The 23705-nt window shown below is 46.1% G+C and overlaps 1 protein-coding gene across 9 annotated transcripts in view; it reads right to left on the reverse strand.

Moving 5' to 3' along the window:
* Positions 1 to 23705, reverse strand: part of LOC139368116 (retinoic acid receptor, alpha a) — a 216458-nt gene that overhangs the window by 26452 nt on the left and 166301 nt on the right. The gene's annotated exons all lie outside the window — the stretch shown is intronic.

Here is a 23705-nt window from a genome sequence, read left to right on the forward strand (position 1 = left end):
GCCAAGAGACCAGAGGTGGCAGTACGGAATACTGTTGTGGTGAAGGGTTTGAGTAGAGCCTGAAGGTAGGGAGGGGCAGTTCCTTACGCTGGTCCTTGGCAAGTACCATGGTCTTGTAGTGGATGCGAGCTTCGACTGGAAGCCAGTGGAGTGTGCAGAGGACCGGGGTGACATGGGAAGGTTGAACACCAGGCGGGCTGCAGCATTCTGGATAAGTTGCAGGGGTTTGATGGCACAGAATGGGAAGCGCAGCCAACAGCGAGTTGTAGTAGTCCAGTCGGGAGATGACAAGTGCCTGGATTAGGACCTGTGCCACTTCCTGTGTAAGGTAAGGTTGTACTCTAAGGATGTTGTAGAGCATGACCCTGCAGGAGCGAGTCACTGCTTTGATGTTTGCAAAGAACGACAGGGTGTTGTCCAGGGTCACGCCAAAGTTCTTTGCACTCTGGGAAGGGGACACCGTGGAGTTGTCAACCGTGATGGAGAGGTCCTGGAGAGGGCAAGCCTTACCCGGGAGGAAAAGCAGCTCAGTCTTGTCGAGGTTGAACATGAGGTGGTGGGCCGACATCCAAGCTGAGATATCTGCCGGGCACACAGAGATGCGTGACGCAACCTGAGTGTCAGAAGGGGGGAAGAAAATAAGTAGTTGAGTGTCATCCGCATAGCAATCATAGGAGAGATCATGTGAGGATATGACGGAGCTGAGTGACTTGGTGTATAGAGACAAGAGGAGAGGGCCTAGAACCAAGCCTTGGGGGATACTTGTAGTGAGAGTAAGTGGTGCGGACAAAGATCCTCTCCACGTCACCTGGTAGGAGCAGCCTGCCGTGTGTAAGGAAATTTGCAACACAAAACAAACATGGAAGAGAGTGAACGTGACACAGAGCATGGAGACACGGAGCTCGTACCTAAAAGAGGGGCAACTTCGGTCGCATGGATGTGGTTTGGGTATGAAAAGTCTGACATGGAGGCCGGTCCCGACAACAGGCTCAAACACCACTAACCTCTTTCACCACCTATGCAAAAATCATGTGAAACAGTACGGAGAGAGAGTCTACGGATGAGACCCAGAAAAGTACAGTGCTCAAAACAAACCACCGACACAGACGTTGCAAGAGGCACCACCATATGGCACAGAATCACGAAGATGGAAGGAGACAACAGCTGCCGTTACAACTTACATCTGCAAAGACATGGCCCCAATTTACACGGTCGAGAAAAGGGGGTTTCGTGAGTTGGGGCTAACACTCGACCCAAGGTACCAAATGCAAATTGATATGTGACACGTATTAATGCCAAAATAACATGCAAAACCAGGCAAGCCCCCCCCAAAAAAATATATATTTTAGGCCTGTATTTATTTTGTTTGCAACTATAGTTGAAGTGTTTTCTATTAAACTTATTCGATTTTATAGGCCTTTACATGTGGTCATTTTATATAAACTATTTATTCATTGAATTTACAGAAAATGTGCAGTATCGTGATAGGTATCGTTATATGAAATGACCTATATCGGGATATGAGATGGGGTCGAGCGGGGAGGTTGAGAAAGAGGTCAAGGCGTAGGGTAGTTCTGTGCGAGTGGGACCAGTGGGATTCAATAGGTTGAGTGAATGACAAGCGGATGTGGTCAGCTTTTGGTTGACAACGTCATCTGCAGAGATAGGAGGGGGAGGATTAAGGAGAGGATAAGGTTTAAAAGAGTTTCCGAAGGTTCCTACATTTAGAGTGATAGAAAGTGGCTTTAGCAGCAGATACTGAGGAAGAGAAGGTAGAGAGGGGGGGGGAGATGAGTTTAGTTTTCCTCCATTTTTGCTCAGCTGCCCACAGCCCTGTTCCGTAAGCCCGCAATGAGTCACTCAGCCACGGAGGGGAGGGCCGAGCCGGGTGGGAGGAAAGGGGACAGTGCAAGTCATAGGACATGGATAGGGAGGATATTAGGGTCGAAGAGGCAGAATCAGGAGACAGGAGGGAGAAGGATATAGAAGACGGGAGAAATTATAGGATAGAAGAGGAGAGGGTAGTGGGAGAGAAAGAGTGAAGATTGCGATGGAGCATGACCATCTGGGAGGGGCTAGGGTCGGAGGAGAGGGAGACCGAAAAGGAAACACAATAGTGATCAGAGACCTGGAGGGAGGTTGCCGTGAGATTAGTAGACCAACAGCCTCTAGTAAAGATGAGGTCAAGTGTGCTCCCTGCCTTGTGTGTGGGAGGGGACTGGGAAAGGGATGAGGTCAAAAGAGGCAAGGAGAGGAAAGAAAGAGTTGGGGAAAAAAATAATCGAAGGCAGACATCGGGAGGTTGAAGTTGCCCAGCACAAAGAGCGGTGAGACATTTTCAGGAAATTAGTTTATCAAGGTGTTAAGCTCATTGAAGAACTCTCTAAAGGCACCTGGTGGGCGACAGACGACAACAATGTTAAGATTGAGTGGACAAGTGACGGTGACAGCATGGAATTCAAATGAGGAGATGGACAGGTCAGTGTGGGAGAAAAGCGAAAATCTCCACTTAGGAGAAATTAGCAGCCCTGTGCCACCACCACGACAACCAGATGCTCTCGGACTGAGACCCAGCTATTCCACCTCTCCTTTTCTCTCCTCTCCCCCTTCTCTCTGACCCGGTCTACCTGTGCCCCTGCTGTGGCTGGCATTCTCTCACCTCCCGTCATCCATTCACAGTCTGTGCCAGAAAGCCTTCTCTTCCTTTTCTGTCCTTCTCTTTTCAGCCAATCTCTCTCCTCTCTCAAATATCTCAGATATACATTCTCTTCTTTCGCTCTATCAGCAAATATGTATACCCTCCTCTTCAGCTTTCTTTCCTCACTATGTACGACTGTGTTTTTGCGTGTTTGAGTGTGGGAGGATTACCAGTGAGTGCCCCCCCAGCCTGGTAGCACCGGTAACGCCCCACAAAGCTTCTGCTTGTCTGCGGTGTCCATCTCAGCCACATGTGCTCTGTGATGAGGAGGAGGAGGAGGAGCGAGGCCCGTCAGTCAACATGAGGCTCACGCCGCTCTAACTGGGTTAATGGGAACCCGACATACCAGATTTACACAACCGCCACGGCCCCCTGTCCCAGACCCACCAACCACAGCCCTACCAGCTCCCAGATGACCTGCCTTCTACTCCCGGACCCACCAACCACAGCCCTATAAACTCCCAGACAGATTGGAAGGAGATTATTCGGTTTTAGATCAGATCAAAACTGCAGCCCGTAATCCCGTTTTAATACGATTGGTTGGGAGAGTGAGAAATTAGGTCCTATCGCTTTTGGTCCGGGCACTATTAGATTGCAATGGGGGCTGGGGAAGAGATATACTGAGTGGACAGCTTTCAGGTTCTCAGTAATGCTTAAACAAAAAAAAACTATTATAGCCTACATTAATTTACTTCACCCTACATGCGGTGATGAATAATGATTTGCATTGGTACGCAATAACCCGCCAATCTTTACACAAGTGCCACATCGTAAGTCACACACACAGTCAAACCCGCATGCATCACTAGGTGGACGATGGCCCCTTGATGGACAAGGGCCCCAGAAGAAGCAGAAGTGTACGGGGCGAGTAAGAGAGGCCCCATTCTTGCCTGGACCCAGGATTGCTCCTCTCGTGCAGGAAATGGCAGTGTTTGTGTAGGGCCCGAACTGGGGCAAACGCGGCAGGCTGCGTATTAGGAGGATAATTTATGTTGCCTTTACACGTGAGTGAAGTGGGAGGGGGTGTGTGGAGGGAGCTGTTTCTTATCTACCAGGTCTGGTTTGAATCAGCCAAGGGTCTCGGAGACTCTAACCCTGCTTATGTTCCCCTTCATGTTCCCAGCCCCCTTCTCAGGGGCCCAAGATAACTTCCCGTTGTTGACCGGGTTGTAATAATGCACAGGGTTTCACGATCAGCCAATCACTTGGTGGTGAAAAGACAAACGGAGGAGACTGACCATGTATGGCCGGACCGGGCAAGGAGGAGAGGCTAGGAAATAAGATGGTAAAGGTGAGGTCACTGGAAAGAGAAAGAGAGAGATGCAGTATCTTTGGCATACTAAAATGTACCTTCATCGGATCTGACGGTACGATAGCCTCGTCTACCGCAGCTGAGATACCCTTTAGTTTTAAGAACAACTTTTGAATTGTTCTAGAACCACATTTGGATGATCGAAACTGTCTATACGAAATAGTCTATCCTTCCAAGATGGAGCCCCTTGCCATAAGGCAAAAGTGATAAGTGATAACTAAGTGGCTCGGGGAACAAAACATCGATATTTTGGGTCCATGGCCAGGAAACTCCCCAGACCTTAATCCAATTGAGAACTTGTGGTCAATCCTCAAGAGGCGGGTGGACAAACAAAAACCCACAAATTCTGACAAACACCAAGCATTGATTATGCAAGAATGGGTTGCCATCAGTCAGGATGTGGCTCAGAAGTTAATTGACAGCATGCCAGGGCGGATTGCAGAGGTCTTGAAAAAGAAGGGTCAACACTGCAAATATTGACTCTTTGCATCAACTTCATGTAATTGTCAATAAAAGCCTTTGACACTTATGAAACATTTGTAATTATACTTCAGTATTCCATAGTAACACCTGACAAAAATATCTAAAGACACTGAAGCAGCAAACGTTGTGAAAATGAATATTTGTGTCATTCTCAAAACTTTTGGCCACGACTGTACACACGCACCCATACACACTCAGTGATTGAAGTTGATAATGACATTGTGCCCAGGTAGAGTAGGGTAGGGGTTAATCTGCCTCGTCTTGAATCTTTGAAATTGTTACATGTTGAGTTTATAATTTTTGTTCAGTGTAGTAACTAAATCCAATAGCTGTTTATAGCTGCTGATTGACGCCCGGAGTCATGTGTGCTGGCACCTGCCCGGGGAACCTAGAGACATTTGGCATGAGCTGATGGTGGGGGACAACATGGTGACAACAGCACCCCAGAGGGAGAGGCTGAGAGAGGGGGGGCAAAGGGCAGCCAGAAAAGAAGATGCCAGGGCATGGAGGGGTGTGAGAGGAGAGACTCTTGCCGTTCACACATGATGCTGTCCAGTGTTGGTGCAACTTAGACTCAGTCAGAATGAGTCTCTAGAGGGGCTATTAACATCCACTTCGCAGTGACACCTTTCCCTATATAGTACACTACTTTTTGGTCCTGTGTGACTCAGTTGGTAGAGCATGGCGCTTGCAAAGCCAGGGTTGTGGGTTAGATCCCCATGGGGGACCAGTACGAAAATGTATGCACTCGCTACTGTAAGTTGCTCTGGATAAAAGCGTCTGCTTAATTACTTAAATGTAAATCAGAGCCATATGGGCCCTGGTCAAAAGTAGGGCACGAAAAAGGGAATAGGGCGTCATTTGGGGCGCAAAGGCTCAAACCATGGAGCGGAGTGACCCACATCCAGCCTACTGAAAGTAGACGGGGGGAATCATGATCTGAACCGTGTTATTATCTTTCTATTGTTTTTCTCTCTGCATTGTTGGAAAGGGCCCGTAAGTACTTCAGTTAGTCTACACTAGGGTTGAGCGATATCCAGATTTTCATTCCTCGTACCGTCCTTTCACGCTGGAATTTACGATATTACCGGCTTAGTCCACAAGGGGCAAAACCAAAATCTAAAATTCCCATTGGTGTCTATTAAGAGAATGCATAATATCGAATTTCCATGGAGGCTGCTAGCTAAATGTGCTAACGAGCACAAATGAAAATAAACTAAAGCGAATACAGTTAATCCAGCTCATAAAGTTATACATATAGGCCCGAATGGTGAGTTTGGACATTTACAAGTGAATGTGAACGAGACATTGTGCAAATAAACAAAGTTTTGACGCATGCTTGTCTGTACAAAGAACAGTACTGTGTATACAGTGTGTCTGTGTGGAGTCTGGGAGTCACTAGGGCAACGGGCCTGCCTGCTCTGCTCGAGAAGATAGGGATGAGCAGACGGCTCAGAACGAAAGAAGAAAAAATGCAGGGAAATCAAGCTGCAATGGCAGCTGTACAGATAACTCATCCACAGGGCTTTGACTTCTCAAACACGGCAGAAAGCTAACACAATATGATTCCCCATGACATTATTAATTCAGCTACTTACTTAGATAACTAGCAAGTTAAACGAAGGGTCGCTCTAACGCAGAATTCTTCATTTTTCACGCAGGAATTTTTAAAAAATGGATAAGAAATATATATTTTTTTGTAAACGCAGATCAAAATGCTTCTTATTGTAATTTCTGCTCAGCGTCAAACACATTTTGTGCTTCAGTTGCACTTCTCTACTTGGATGAGAATTCAAGAACGAGAATTCACGAAGGGCATTCAATCAATAGACAGCGCTCTGACTGATGTGTAGCTACTTTTCTCTGGTACCCTTCTCGGTGTAGCCTACCCTACTTTTCTCTGATAAAATGCAAGATTAACTTCAGCTACATTTCCTAATGTTTTGTTTAGTCAAATTCTTTCTATGATAAACATTAGAAATATGCTTACCATATGCTTACCATGCATCATTCATTTCAACAAGACCTTGCTTTGTCATTGTAAGCTCATTTACTTGTGTGGCTGCCAGCCAGAGTGTTGCACTTCTGTTGTTGTCTGATGACAATGAAGCTATTTTCTGCCAAATTGTTTGCACAAATGTATTTTCTGTGAAGGAAAACTATAGCCGCACGTCTCTGATCACTATATTGGAGGGGAAAAAAACACTATTGACTTTCAATATAAAATGCGACCCCTGTCAATTCACAGCTGGACTCACCTGCTCCCTTTACGAACAAGCACACGACTGGCTCAACTCAATGTAAAATAATGTGACAGGTGAAATTAATAACGCAATCTGCTTTATCTCCTAATGTATTGCACAAGTTGACGGCAGGCATTTCCTTAAAACATAAATAGTTTCAACGGTATTGACGGCATGGAAAAACCATCCTGTTGCTACTTCCAAATACCCCGGTATATGCTATATATATGCTACATACAGTATACAGCCAAAAGCCTAGTCTATACCTGTTGTTTATGAAGCACGTGACAAATAGAATTTGACTTGATACTTTTGGGGGGGGGGGGGGGGGGGGGGGGGGGCTAAACTGTGTTTACATGCGCTTACCTTCAGCTACACCACTGGTGTATGTATGTGTGTGATTGCACTACTCCGATGATCATCCTGAACCATTGTGAATTAGACTGAGGTCTTATCAAACCAGCCTTTAAATGAGAACTGTGTCAAGTGTGAAAGGGCTGCATCAAACATTGAGATGATCCCTCCTTATAAAGGATGTGTTAACTGGATGAATTATGTAAGTGTGTCTTTCTCTTACACGCTCTCTCTCTCTCTCTGATGTGCAGCTGCAGACACACAAGGCCTGTGCCAGCGGGCATGGCGGGGCATGCCAATGCAATGCTGCCAAGGTTAAGTCTGGAGATGCCCTCAGAGTGATGGCACTGGCGCCATATTCTTCATCTGTACTGTACACTAGCAAACAGCAAAACACACGTCCACTCCAAAGTAAACAAAAAGGTACTAAATCCTCAAAGATAGCCCATCAACAATGATTAGGGCAGCACCGTAGTTTTTAAAGATTCCTCCTACTCATATGGATAAAACTCTATGGCTTTACTATGCCATGTTTGTATGCAAACATCCTTCAGTTACATTTTAGTCATTTAGCAGACACGGTTATCCGGAGCGACTAACAGGAGCAATTAGGGTTAAGAAGTGCCTTGCTCAAGGGCACCGGCAGATTTTTCCACCTTTGAGATTCGAACCAGCGACCTTTCAAATTACTGGCCCAATGCGCTTAACCACTAGACTTGGCTTAAGTTGTATATTAACTAGGGCTAATAAACTGCATTAGCCCAACACCACACACAGTGACAGGGTGGGCACGTCTGTGAGAGCCGACAGAGGCTCAAACATTCCCATGTGCTTGCTCTCCACAGAGAGGTTATCTGCTCATTGATAGGGCCTAATCCATTGTGACTGGCAGTTATTCAGCCCTCTGTTCTCAAGCGCATATTCAAACACTAGAGGAAGTGGGTCATAAATATACACAAGGGGACCAAAGGGCTATTTGCATTAGAGAGTTGAAGTGGACTTTGAGAGCCAGGGGAGGGTTAAGAGGGGGGCTCGGTGAACAAGGGACCGAGAGAAAGAGTGAAGGAGTGGGTCGCTGAAATCAGGCTTTGTCACGTTAAACTAAAACTCCCCACCTCTCTCTCTTTGTCTTCCTCTCCTTCTGTGAGGAAGACAGTAAGTCAATCACAGGGGGGCAGGATTAGTACCATTTGATCTCCTCAACTGCTAGTTTCAGCCTGACACTGACACTGGAGATGAGAGAGTGAGGTCGAGAGTGCAGTGTGCGTGTGTGTTGGATCATGTTCGTGTGTGACTGACATGTGCTTAGCATTGCGACCGGGTCATCTCGCTTCCATTGCCGACATTAGATCGCAGATAACCGCAATTGCTTAAACACTTGTCAACGTGATTTAAACCCTAATAACTCCAATTGTCATTTATGTATGTACTGTACAGTGTACACCTCATGTACAGGACATGTTTTTTTTTTTTTACAAGAATGGCGCCGGGGGAGATGGCTGCCGTTTTACAGGCTCTTAACCAATTGTGCTATTTTGTGTGGTGCACGATTTCTAACATTAAGGTAGACTCGAGGTATTGCTCGCCTGAGGTAAAGTACTTCATGATAAGCTATAGACCACACTATCTATCAAGAGAGTTGATCTATATATTTCGTAGCAGGCAATTTACCAGCATAAACCGACGCTGGCACTAAGACCGCACTCAACGAGCTGTATAAGGCCATAAGCAAACAAGAAAATGCTCATCCAGAAGGGACACCCCTAGTGGCAGGGGACTTTAATGCAGGCATCCCTAAATCTGTTTTACCCTATTTCTACCAGCATGTCACATGTGTAATCAGAGGGGAAAAAAACAACTCTAGACCACCTTTACTCCACACACAGACACGTACAAAGCTCTCCCTCACCCTCCATTTAGAAAATCTGGCCATAATTCTATCCTCCTGATTCCGGCTTACAAGCAAAACCTAAAGCAGGAAGTACCAGTGTCTCGCTCAATACGGAAGTGGTCAGATGACGCGGATGCTACAGGACTTTTTTGCAAGCACAGACTGGAATGAGTTCTGAGATTTATCCAATGGCATTGAGGAGTATACCAACTCAGTCATCGGCTTATTCAATAAGTGCATCGACGACGTCGTCCCCACAGAGACCGTACGTACATATCCCAACCAGAAGCCATAGTTTACAGGCAAAATCCGCACCGAGTTAAAGGCTAGAGCTGCCGCTTTCAAGGAGCGGGACATTAATCCGGAAGTTTATAAGAAATCCTATAATGCCCGCAGACAAACTATCAAACAGGAAAAGCATCAATACAGGACTAAGATTGAATCCTACTACACCGGCTCTGACGCTCGTCGGATGTGGCAGGGCTTGCAAACCATTACAGACTACAAAGGGAAACCCAACTGCGAGTTGCCCAGTGATACGAGCCTACCAGACGGGCTAAATGCCTTTTATGCAAGCAACACTAAAGCATGCATGAGAGCACTAGCTGTTCCGGGACGGATGTGTGATCCCGCTCTCCGTAGCATATGTGAGCAAGACCTTTAAACAGATCAACATTCACAAGGATTCAATCTCTCCCTGACCGAGTCTGTAAAACCGACATGTGTCAAGTAGACCACCATAGTCCCTGTGCCCAAGAAAGCAAAGGTAACCTGCCTAAATGACTACCACCCCGTAGCACTCACGTCGGTAGCCATGAAGTGCTTTGAAAGGCTGATCATGGCTCACAACACCATCATCCCGGAAACCCTAGACTCACTCCAATTCGCATAACGCTCTAAACAGATCCACAGATGACGCAATCTTAATCACACTCCACACTGCCCTTTCCCACCTGGACAAAATTAACACCTATGTGAGAATGCTATTCATTGACTACAGCTCAGCGTTCAACACCATAGTGCCCACAAAGCTCATCACTAAGCTAAGGACCCTAAGCTAAACACCTCCCTCTGCAACTGGATCCTGGACTTCCTGACAGGCCGTACCCAGGTGGTAAGGGTAGACAACACATCTGCCACACTGATCCTCAACACGGGAGCCCCTCAGGGGTGCGTGCTTAGTCCCCTCCTGTACTTCCTGTTCACCCATGACTGTGTGGCCAGGCACGACTCCAACACCATCATTAAGTTTCCTGACGACAACAATGAGACAGCATATAGGGAGGAGGTCAGAGACCTGGCAGTGTGGTGCCAGGACAACAACCTCTCTCTCAACGTGAGCAAGACAAAGGAGATGATCGTGGAATACAGGAAAAGGAGGGCCGAACACGCCCCCATTCACATCGACGGGGCTGTAGTGGAGCGGGTCGAGAGTTAAGTTCTTTGGTGTCCACATCACCAAACTACCATGGTCCAAACACACCAAGAAAGAGGGCACGACAATGCCTTTCCCCCTCAGGAAACTGAAAAGATTTGGCATGGGTCCCCAGAACCTTAAAAAGTTCTACAGCTTCACCATCGAGAGCATCCTGACCAGTTGTATCACTGCTTGGAATGTCAACTGCTCTGCATCTGACCGTAAGGCACTACTGTGGGTAGTGCGTACAGCCCAGTACATCACTGGGGCCAAGCTTCCTGCCATCCAGGACCTCTATACTAGGCGGTGTCACAGGAAGGCCCAAAAAATGGTCAAAGACTCCAGTCACCCAAGTCAGACTGTTCAATTTGCTACCGCACAGCAAGCGGTACCGGAGCGCCAAGTCTAGGTCCAAAAGGCTCCTTAACAGCTTCTACCCCCAAACCATAAGACTGCTGAACAATTAATAAAATGGCCACCTGGACTATGTGCATCAACCCCCCCCCCCCACCCCCCTGTTTTTACACTGCTGCTACTCTCTGTTTATCTATGCATAGTCACTTTACCCCTAACTACATGTATAAATGACCTCGACTAACCTGTACCCCCGCACATTGACCCGGTACCCCCTTTATATAGACAGCCTCATTATTGTAACTTTATTTTTTATTTTTTACTTTAGTTTATTTAGTAAATATTTTCTTAACTCTATTTTCTTAAAACTGCATTTTAAGGGCTTTTAAGTAAGCATTTCTCTATTTTCTTAAAACTGCATTTTAAGGGCATGTGATTTACATCAAATACAAGGTCAGGCTAAAAACATGCCATAATTACTGTGGTATATCCTAAGACTATCCACGTGACGTAAGGGGTGGATGGTGGGGTGAGATAGGGCAGAGACAGTGACCGTGCTATTATTACCAAAGAGAGAGCACAGACCTAGCAACAGAGCTCCATTTGTAGTTGAACACCAGCCGCCTAGCTCTAGGCTGTGTCATTATGGAGGAACACATGACAGCAAAGTACCGAAGCCCCGGACCTCAGATCAGCCTCCTCCTCATTCCCGCTAATGATGACTGATGACACACATTTGATTCAGCTGTCTGCCGAGCCGAGTCAGGGGTCTCCTTACCGGTGGATTTGGGCAGAGCGAGGGGAGGACAGGGCTGAGGAGCACTCATTTGTCTTTAGCACTGGGAGCTAATGCGTAAAAACGGATAGGGTGCGATTTGAGACGATGTAGTGCACTCCTTTTGACCAGAGCCCTATGGGTCGGCGGAGCCGGGGCCTATCCAGAGACTTATCCAGAGGAAAGTTGGCTGACGAGAGCAGTCAGAGCGGTGTCGGCAGAGGGATCACAAAGGGATGTTTCCAGACTTTAATGAAGGACATGTTTAGCTTCCTCTGTCAGTGTGCGTTTAGATTTCCCTAGTTGCGTGTGTGCGTGCGCGACAAAGCGCATATGTGTGAGTGTGTTCAATGGACAAAGTGTGTAAAGAGTTAACTGGCTGGTAACCTGACCCTGCGGTTGGTCAGGTGAAAGGCGTTAATCCCCCCCCCGGGTGATGTTAACCTGCTCGCACGCCTGACCTCAAACTCAACGTTTGAACCCAGGGCCGCCTGACCGTCTGTGTACTAAGGGCCCCTGTGCTGTGTGTGTAACAGCGACACCCGAGCATCCCGGCCCTTCCCAGTTAACTGTCCATTAAGCTAAGTGGCCCATCCATAATGCAAGCCTCCCCAATGGGTTATTCAGAGCGGGAGCTTTCCATAAATAATGCCGTTAAAAGGGAAATAATGCACATTCTAGAATGCCCTTCAAGCCAATCAGAAAGGAGTATTCAAAAATGCCATGGTATAATGTAGTGTAGTACACTCTAGGTAGAGACCATAGTGTCTATGCTAAACTACATGATAGGACAGGCAACTATTTATACACTACAAAGCCTGAATCTAATGAGGATATTGGGGGAATGAGGACAACATGAACGCGAGTCTGCTATGAGTAAGTAAATAAGAGCCCTGCAGAGGGGGTTGAGAGATGGGAGCTGTTAAGGGCGTGAGAGAGGGAATCAAGACGCCTCCGCCGCCTCTCTCTCAGCCAGGCCTCCGCTGGGTTTGTTGGCTGCTTCAAAATGAGATCAAACTGACTGACTACAGCTAGGCTCCAAGTAGGCCAGGTCAGGGGAAGAAGCAGGTTGATCAGGCTTCGGGCCAGAGAAAGGTGATTTAGTCACCTTCAAAATTATTGCCACCCTATATAAAGATGAGGGGGACAAATACACTGTATAAAATAAATACAAATACTGAGCAACAACCATTTTTTTTTGTAAAAGTCTATTTTATAATAAATACAAATTGTTGAGAGAAAGATTTTGTTAAACAAAAAATACTTTATCAACATGATAGGTGTCAAAATGATAGGTATTGGCACCCGTTTTCAATACTCGGTGCACCCTCCCATTGAGAGGATAACGGCACTGAGCCTTTTTACTAGAATGTTTTATGAGATTGGAGAACACATTGGGAGGGATCTTAGACCATTCCTCCATACAGAATCTTGACCTCTGTCATTGCCAACAAAGGGTATATAACAAAGTATTGAGAAACTTTTGTTATTGACCAAATACATCTATTTTCCTTCATAATTTGCAAATAAATTCATTAAAAATCCTACAATGTGATTTTCTGGATTTTTTTTCTCATTTTGTCTGTCATAGTTGAAGTGTACCTATGATGAAAATGACAGGCCTCTCATCTTTCTAAGTGGGAGAACTTGCACAATTGGTGGCTGACTAAATACTTTTTTGCCCCACTGTATATACACTGCTCAAAAAAATACAGGGAACACTAAAATAACACATCCTAGATCTGAATTAATGAAATATTCTTATTAAATACTTTTTTCTTTACATAGTTGAATGTGCTGACAACAAAATCACAAAAATTATCAATGGAAATCAAATTTATCAACCCATGGAGGTCAGGATTTGGAATCACACTCAAAATTAAAGTGGAAAACCACACTACAGGCTGATCCAACTTTGATGTAATGTCCTTAAAACAAGTCAAAATGAGGCTCAGTAGTGTGTGTGGCCTCCACGTGCCTGTATGACCTCCCTACAACGCCTGGGCATGCTCCTGATGAGGTGGCGGATGGTCTCCTGAGGGATCTCCTCCCAGACCTGGACTAAAGCATCCGCCAACTCCTGGACAGTCTGTGGTGCAACGTGGCATTGGTGGATGGAGCGAGACATGATGTCCCAGATGTGCTCAATTGGATTCAGGTCTGGGGAACGGGCAGGCCAGTCCATAGCATCAATGCCTTCCTCTTGCAGGAACTGCTGACACACTCCAGCCACATGAGGTCTAGCATTGTCTTGCATTAGGAGGAACCCAGGGCCAACTGCACCAGCATATGGTCTCACAAGGGGTCTGAGGATCTCATCTCGGTACCTAATGGCAGTCAGGCTACCTCTGGCGAGCACATGGAGGGCTGTGCGGCCCCCCAAAGAAATGCCACCCCACACCATGACTGACCCACTGCCAAACCGGTCATGCTGGAGGATGTTGCAGGCAGCAGAACGTTCTCCACGGCGTCTCCAGACTCTGTCACGTGCTCAGTGTGAACCTGCTTTCATCTGTGAAGACCACAGGGCGCCAGTGGCGAATTTGCCAATCTTGGTGTTCTCTGGCAAATGCCAAACGTCCTGCACGGTGTTGGGCTGTAAGCACAACCCCCACCTGTGGACATCGGGCCCTCATACCACCCTCATGGAGTCTGTTTCTGACCATTTGAGCAGACACATGCACATTTGTGGCCTGCTGGAGGTCATTTTGCAGGGCTCTGGCAGTGCTCCTCCTTGCACAAAGGCAGAGGTAGCGGTCCTGCTGCTGGGTTGTTGCCCTCCTACGGCCTCCTCCACGTCTCCTGATGTACTGGCCTGTCTCCTGGTAGTGCCTCCATGCTCTGGACACTACGCTGACAGACACAGCAAACCTTCTTGCCACAGCTCGCATTGATGTGCCATCCTGGATGAGCTGCACTACCTGAGCCACTTGTGTGGGCTGTAGACTCCGTCTCATGCTAGCACTAGAGTGAAAGCACCGCCAGCATTCAAAAGGGACCAAAACATCAGCCAGGAAGCATAGGAACTGAGAAGTGGTCTGTGGTCCCCACCTGCAGAACCACTCCTTTATTGGGGGCGTCTTGCTAATTGCCTATAATTTCCACCTGTTGTTTATTCCATTTGCACAACAGCATGTGAAATTTATTGTCGATCAGTGTTGCTTCCTAGGTGGACAGTTTGATTTCACAGAAGTGACTTGGAGTTACATTGTGTTGTTTAAGTGTTCCCTTTATTTTTTTGAGCAGTGTATATTCAGACTATATTCCTTACCTCAGTCTACCTCCGCACGTTTCAGCCGTGGATATAAGGTGAGGAGAGTAGCGGAGGACAGCTAATGGGGGCTTTAAAGCTGGTCTTATCCTAACCTCTCTTCTGTGGCCCAGAGAGCTTCAGTCTCCTTCTGCAGGCACCTGATTGGTCGCCTATGCCCCAACTACAGCACAGCTGCACCAGAAAGTTTGTGGGCGCTAATCCCTGCATTACACCCAATCCATAATTCACACAAGGGGGATTACTACTGAACCACTCTGCGCACAAGAGAGAATTTGGGCAACCGTGCAGTCGGCACCTGCTGGGTCATTAAGACTGTGTGAGGCTTTGGCTCCATACGTCACAGGAGACAACGTGAGGAGGTGGAGCAGGCAGGTAAAAACAAACAACTGGCAACAGTAACACTGCTAAATAGGACAAAGATATCGGCCACTCTGTACCACACAACATTTTTCAACCGGCCTGTTTCACATCTAACTGGATCCAGGCCAAGTCCCCCATCAGTTGAAACGGAGAGCATTCAAATAATATGAGTCATCCTAGCAAAGCCTCAGCTCTCACTCACTCACTTCCTGCCTCGCCCTCTCCCTCTTTTCATCTCTCAACCAACTCAAAAATGACATCAAACCCCCGCGACTGCTCCAGAGGGATGAGGGTTTCAAAACACCAGCTCCCGCAGCCCTTTTTCCCAGAGTGAAACCTCGTCACTCAGTGCTGACAGCACAGACATAGAAATCCGGCGCTGTTGTGCAACAACCGTGGCTGTGCAAAGGTTTCACACGTACGGTACGAGGGCACAGCAGCCTGTGTGCCAGTGGCCCGTGGAGGCAGCAGGGAGTCAGAGACACAGCGGGACTCCACTATACTACAATAAAGAGAGGAACTAGTTTACGCTGTGTGGTGGCTCGGTCGCTGCAGTTCAAACAAGTGTCCGTTTCCTTCTCCGTTTAGTTACATCCTTGGGTGGAGAGAAAGGAGAAAAGTAAACTCCTGAAGTAATAAGATTGTTTCCCTAACTACTGAGAGGATCAGTGGTATGCTGTACAGTAGAGCGCTCCATCAGTTCTGGTCTTAAGTGTGTGCGCAAACATTGCTCACTGTGTGTGAGCAGCAAAGGCAATATTTGTGGATGGATCTACTTTACAGTAAAGGCCAGACATCCTCCTTTCAGCACATTGTGTGACTATCATTGGGCAACACTTGGGTGATGTGGGGACATTGGGAGATGGTGTTGTTATAGAGTGAGATGTTTGTTTGAGATAAACTGACACACAAATGCCTTTTCTCTGACCTAAAAAAAAAAAAAAAAAAAAAGCTTACGACAAAATGCTTTCCTCAGGTAACTTAGAAATTCCCCCTGAAATAACACAACCAGACTCCCTGCCGAGCAGACGGCACAAATGCACATTTCCATTTTCTCCCAGGTCCTAGATAACAGCCAGTCGTTTAAATAAGATGACTTAAATGAGGAACAGACCGTCATAGTGACTTCGATGTCTGTCTGAAACATCAAAACATTGGTAGCTGTAGGCTCAAATCACCATGGTGCCGTTTCTCTGCACGTAGCCTGAAATGTCTTCAGAGGAGAAATAGCCGTAGTTGCCTGTATTCATATCAAATAGGCAGTAAGTGGACTATGAAGCAGTGAGCTTTAGTCTACTGCTAACCTGACGTGATATCTGCACAACTACTATCATGGGAAACACTAACTATGTCCTTAGTAAGACAGTAGGCCCTATTCTCTGATTTGCCTAAGGTGCAACGGTTTGAGACAAAACACTATCTAATGATGGGCATAGATCCTATTTTACACACTAACGCCATTCATAGTAAACAGGATAGGGATAATGAGCGTCTGTCTCTCACCTCTCGTCAACCACACGTGTTCCGAGCTGTCGAGCTAGAGGGCATCTCTCACTTCGCACAATGAGAGCCACACTAATATCCTCAACGCTAGACGGTGAACGATCCGTCTAAGTCGAGCCTCTCCTTCCCTCGCATGCTTCTCAAGAGGGGGAGGCGGGGAAGTAAGAGAGTCTCTTATTCTCCATCTTTTAAAAGGTGTTGATCATACTTTATTTCCACCTCCACATCTCTGGATGCTGGTTAAAGGAGATCCCAGGTGGGCCTTTAACCCTCAAATGTCAGACGAAGAGGGTGAAAAGAGACAGATGAGCCAAATGAATATCAAATGATACAGCGAGTAAGTCAGTCGCTGGCCAGAGAAAGGCTGACTTGATCCAGACATGCAGGGTTCCTCTCCAGCTGGGGCCGGATTGTGTGGAGCGGGATGGAGAGGAGAGGATAGAGTGAAGACAATCTGGAGGGATCCTAAAAATCATTTCTGGGTAACAATTACGTACTTTACAGTGATTGTTTTCAATTAAAAATGGTCAAAAAGAAACAAATAGATTCTTAGCAAAGGGCAATTTCTCAAGGAATAATATTGTAGGGCTGTCTGGGAGTGGTCTGAGTGGGAGGGGAAAACAGGAAATTAGCAGTTATTGGTTTGGAACTCTTTGTTATTGGTCTATTAACTAATTTACCTCACGGTGATATCAAAATTGAAGGCTAAAACTCCATCCCACCAAAACAGGTTGACATTACAAACAGCTCCTTCACTAAAAGAGCATACATTTCACAATATCACAGTATTATTCAAACCTCAGTGTGGAAATGTATATAAAACACAGGAAAATCACATTTATGACTGCACTGGGCCTTTAAGTTACTCCACCAGAAGCAGCACATAAATCAAGGGACAGGATCGGCTCATCTTCCTCAGACGAGCTACCCAGCCCAGGAACCCTTAAACACACAGACACAACGCTATTGTGACGGCAGAGCAAATAAGGACCCGACTTCTGTAACCGCAATGAGATCATCTGGGCCACAGACTCAATGTCTCGTTTATTTTTGTGTTCAGGCATAGGTCGGCCCGCTATGTTTTTAAAACTATGTCCTGGTGCAGAAAACGAGACGGATACACTTTCATGACAAGAAATAAAGCAGATTGTGGTTATATGATATGACCTCCAATTTCTCTAAAAATGGATGTAATAGCAGTATACTAACTCCATAATGTAAAAGTATTATAAGCTCCTCGAGGGGCCATTTTGGTGAGAGATTAAAACTCACTTTGGTGGTGGCAGCAGGCAGCCACAGTATGCTATTTTCTCTCACAGAAGCAGGGAAGATGCCGGTATTTTTAGCGTGCTAACCTCTGGCCCATTTTCTGGGCCCTTTGCTGCGTTTGGTACGGATGTCCCACTCTCTAAATAGGAGGGGATTCCATTGTGTGGAGACAGACAACCTGAGAAGTACACAGTTGGCTGGCCCTTCGTGTGATGATGTTGCAACATGCTGACTCTCCAGAGGAGGACCAGAGGGCAAGGGGATGGGCAGACGGCCATCTTGCTTTCGGTCAGAGGGAGAGAGTTTGTGGGGGGGCTTTAACCCTGTGAGAATTATGCACAAGTTTCTGATGAAATAATTTGACTTTCCCTGTAATAACCCATTATACGGAGAGCAAATGAACAAAAGAATAGTGTAAAATAAGAAACAAATGAGGACAGCCGACCCTAAAAGATTAATAATACCAGGCTCTAGCTTACCACCTAGGCAGCATGATAAAGAATGCAACCCCCCAAAAAATGGGAATGAGAATGCATGGTAGAGGAAGTCTGGGTTGATAAATGTCCTTGGTTCGATACCTCAATGAATTTATGCATGTTCTAGTATGAGTGGGTGTGGATGAGACACGAAGATGGTGGAGAAGAGTTATTTTGAGAGAGAGAGAGAACATTGAGAAGAGCTCTTGCTATGTAGCCAGCCAAGCAGCGCACAAACCATCTGAAGAGATAAGTAAAGAAGTGATTACAAAAGGCTGGCTCAATTTCTGACAGTCTGACGCTTGACTGCCTCCATATACACCGAATTGATTTAAATGAAGAGGCAATGAATATTTTAGAGTGGAACCCCCTTAGCTTAAGCCATTTCAATCTCCTGTTCTCTCTCTGTGTGTGTGTATGTGTATGTGTGTGTGTGTGTGTGTGGGACAAGAGAGAGAATGTAATTATTGATAGTGAGATTACGGCCTGTTGTCACTATGTCTGCAATTGCTTGTCTACTTTAAGCTCCGATGAATCAATGACACTGGCTGAATCCTTTCTGTCCGCTTTGCTTTGTTCATGAAAGTGGGCTTTACAGAGTAAACCCACCCTTGTTTGGGGATTTAGCATCAAACCCAGCCCACGTACAGTACTCTGACCAATGCCCCAGACTAAATCTCTCTGCAAACAAGCCGACGGCCTGTTGGTGGATCCAAGCGTGAGTGCAAACAGTCTCCGCACAAATATGCTGAATTTCCCTCATGCTCGACGTCTAAAGATTTTTGCAACGTGCCGCCAACAGCAAATAGAACTGTTGAAGTCAGCGCTGTTGTTTGTGTGTACGTGAAGCAGATGCGGTGCCAAGTGCAAATACTCAAGGTGACGAACCACACCCATTTGGCACATATTTCAAAAACATTAACGCGTGAGCGCGCCGCGTGACCAGCTTGCCACTGGTAACCTTGGGCTGGCGAACGCCCAGTTCAGAGAGGCGTCTGTATTTGGTAAATGATGCATTGCATTAAAGCGATGACTGCTTTGAAGGTTGACGGCAGGGTGCCATTTGGGGAGGCGAGTGATGGCAGGTTGTGAAATGCTGCCCCACGGCCTTTCCCAGGCACAGCGTTGAACTCCTTTCACCCTGCGCCATTACAAACATACCTTGATGACAAAGCAGGTCGTTCTGTGGGACAGGGCGCTCTATGTTTTCAGCCATCCGACTGGGCCACTAAATCACTGTGTCTGCAGGGCTGACAGGAGCAGGCAGACACACGTGAGACTGTGTCTGCTGCTCACCCTGTTAAAACAGGGGACCTTGCCCAATGCAAGCCTGTCCATCCATCTAGCCTGTCCCATCAGGTTCACATCAACACAGCCTCAAGGGAAAAATACCCGGTCCATAAAAGCACTAAAAGGTCATCAAGGTGTATGGACATGAAAGAGAAAGCAGAAAAGGCATTGACAAAAAGGGCAAATGCTGTGGTTCAAAACGGTAGGGTAGAACAAGTCCTGCAGTGTTCTATTGAAAGAACACCTAAAAACTTAAGCGCATGACCAGTGATTATCTGTAAACTAATCTATAAACAGTGGGGTTAGGGTTAGATTATAAGAGTACATGGCCATTAAGGCCAGATTGTTCTTCAAGATGTTTCAACGTTCATAGATGACCAGCAGGGTCAAATAATAAATCACAGTGGTGTAGCTATTGCGTGCTAGGAATATGGGACCGAATACTACACTTTTTGACTACTTTGTTTATAAGGATCTTTAGGGGTGTCAAATTTTGATCCCTACCTTTTGGAGAGAAAAAAAAAAGATTACTTGTAAACAAAATCTTTCTCTGAGCAATTGTATTCGTGTTAAAGTATACCATACACCTCAGTATTTTGAATTATTTATTTTAAACAGTCCTTATTGCACATCTTTATATCTTTATCAGGGGTGTCAATTTCAGACCTCACTATAGATCATGCTAGAACAAGCCTGGTAGGGTGACAATTTTTCCCAGTTGTTATGCTCAGCATCTCTACATCGCATTGTCACAAAACTCCAGCTTTTTGGCCATGCTAATTTGGGGTTTAGTGGAACAGACGGTTTTATAATGCTAAGTTGTTTATGGACGGTTTCAAGTCCCTGGTGCACACTGCCAGATGCAATTTGTACGTCTGGGGCGAAAAACAATATCTGTAGCGCATTCGCAAAGCCAACAACACTGCAATCGTTTGGCGAGAGCGGCATCCAAACACATCAGCCGCAGTTTCCACGTACTGTAAAACAACAGCACCAACAACTACCGGGCGGTCTCACTACGCTGTCTGGCGCTTCCAAGACTTCAACCCTTGGAGAAACCGCACGGGTTTACACTTCACCAGCAAACTGGAACTCTTCCCCTCAAACTCTTGCACCCCCCACTCGCCCTGCCAAAATTGCTCCTGCTTTTGGAAAACAAAAATACCATCTGTTTTTGTGTGTGTGTGTGTGTGTGTGTGGGGGGGGGGGGGTTCACTCTACTGAAAGGACTTCCGCACTTAAATACCACATGATTCAGATTAGGCGAGCAGTTAACAAACCCCCTCCAATACAGGCGATTAGAGCCAATAGGCCACTACTTGGCAGCTCTGCCTTGAGAAAAAGTAAAAGCTTGGCTCCTTGGTCTGCTGTCGGCACACACCCTACAGGCCATACGACAGCCTGGGAAAAAGCAATAGGCCTGAGAGAGGGAGTCCAAGCCACTGCGACTGGAGCCCACCTTGTGTCACCCCCCCCGCCAACCCACCTCCCCGTTCAGTGTGTGTGACAGTCATGTGAAAAAAGACATGCACATTCCTTCATGCATGAGCCTGTAATTGCTGTAAGGATTCTGACAGGAGCAGCCCTCTGAAAGGAATGGAACCAAGTGCATTCAATCTACTTCGCTGATACTGGCCATTGTTCTTCAGCACAATAACAAATCAGATTCCTACTGGTGTTGCTGCTCCTTATGATGAACACAACTCGCTGACGTGGCTGGATAGAGATAACAGTTCGCTTGGGGCAGAAATGAAATATTCTGTAAATATATAATACTGTAAGTAGTAGTAGCTGATAATGTTGAGTCTTAGACCACACGCACTGCACCGAATGTTAATCTGCCATTTAGGGACCACCCGCTGGTGGACGTTTGACTTCCGACATTAGGTTTGCAAATTACAACCGGCACTCTGTTCAGAGATGCTAAGTACTCTCTCCCGGCAAACGCTACCGGTGTGTCTGAGCCCTTAGAGGCAGTTTGAGACAAGTTTTACTCCGGTGGAGATGTCACTGAATGTACTCAGAGTTGAGAGAATATCTGAAGGGTCACCTGATGAATAGCCTAATTGCTGTAGATACATGCGGAAGAGGCCTGCCAAGAAAAAGCCATTATATTGCTATGAGACCGGCCCTCTAAAATGAACCACACTGCCAAGGTAAAGGTGTATCATCTATTTCCTAACCCATGTGCAGTGGATTACACGGCATAGGATTCCCTGCATCTGAAGTTCCATCTCAAAAGAGTGGGATAAAAACAGGTAAATAAAAAGAGAGGCGCACCAGACGTTGTTTGACTATCCCAGCCCTCTTTGGTTTAGCACAACAATGTGAACCAGAGCTTGGGTTCAGAGGTCTTTTCCTGGTCCCACCCTCTGCTAGCCTCCTGCATATTAGCTCATATGGTTTAAATCAATGTCGCCACTAGAGCCGTTCACTGGGCCAATAAGATAATAGCGTACGGGCTGGAGACCGCAGCTCAGCGAGGGCTGGTGCTCTCTGTGTTGTGTTCAGAGGAGCTGTATTGCTTTAACCCTAGCCGAGATATGACCTCCTAATCAAAACCAGCAGCATGGGAGCAGTTTCTGTCTGTGATTGGTGTTGTTGTCGATGTGTTTCTCAATGTCCAGTCCTTATCTCTGTCCAAACCTCATGACTTAAGTAAACACAGAATCAGGTCAAGCAGGGCGGATATTAACTTACAAACTCTGGGGCCTAGGCACATTTTTCAATACCCTGATGAGAAACCCACACCTTTTCATCTACTTCTCTTGTACATTTATATAGCCCAGATTTAGTGAGGAATTGATCCCGTCTCAGGATATGAGAGCGCCTGGCTGTTATGGTCACTCAGCTGTAATCAACAAGCAGACCACTTCTACTATAAAGTCACAGTGTGCTTTGTGACTGAGTGGCACAGCGGGTTACCCCTGTGGAGATACAGAATGAAATGACCCTTCAAATGATACTTTGTTGCCACAATAAAATCATCTCAATTGCTACAGATGCACTCTATAGCCGATTCTGCAAGTGCGGCAGGGGGGACTATTTCCCTACTACTGTGTTTCAAGAGGAAATAATAACTTCTATCTGATAACATTTTTAAATGGACTTGGACTCAAATCACGATATATGCTAGATCAGGGGTACTCAAATCTTACCTCACGGAGGTCTGGAGCCTGCTGGTTGTCTGTTCTACCTGATAATTCATTGCACACACCTGGTGTCCCAGGTCTAAATCGGTCCCTGATTAGAGGGGAACAACGACAAAATGCAGTGGAACTGGCTTTGAAGTCCAGAGTTTAGTTTGAGGGTGCTAGATGTTCAGCAGTATACCACTATCCTCATGCCCCCCCCCCCCCCCCCCCCCCCCCCCATTTAACATATGAGCCTACTCCATAGAAAAGAGGGTCAGAGCAGCAAAATTCTTCCAAATGTTATTGCAAAAGTACAAACTCCACAACAGCAACATTATAGGTATTTTTTTTTATCGGTGCATTGAGATATTTATACAGTAGCAATAACTATATAATGATTACAGATCTGCATCATTTTGCTACATAACTATCGGTAAATCCGATGATAATATAGGTCTACGCTTTCAAATTAATCTTTATTATTATTATTGTGCCCTCGATGGAAAAGCATTTAATCATTTTGAAGACGTGTATATAAAAGGCTACGTATCGACAGCAATGGCTCTAGAATAGATTATTGCAGCAGCAAAGGTTAATGACAGCAGGGAAGTTTGATCTGATTACATTTGGTATGCCTGGATAAAACCTCGTGGATATTAATCAAAAAAGCAATAGCTTGGATAACATTGCCTGCATCATAGGCTATTACGCGACTGACAGACATCCTTGTCGACGATTTCAAATCATATTTAAACGTGGGTTATAGAAGACGGGAATAACAAAAATGCGTAAACTATAATGCAGTGTTAAGAGGTAAATAGTACAGTAATAACCATGTTATAAGCTACATGGCATATACATGACTGTTTATT

The sequence above is a fragment of the Oncorhynchus clarkii genome, chromosome 16 (genome assembly GCF_045791955.1).
Source record: "Oncorhynchus clarkii lewisi isolate Uvic-CL-2024 chromosome 16, UVic_Ocla_1.0, whole genome shotgun sequence".
Lineage (NCBI taxonomy): Eukaryota > Metazoa > Chordata > Actinopteri > Salmoniformes > Salmonidae > Oncorhynchus > Oncorhynchus clarkii.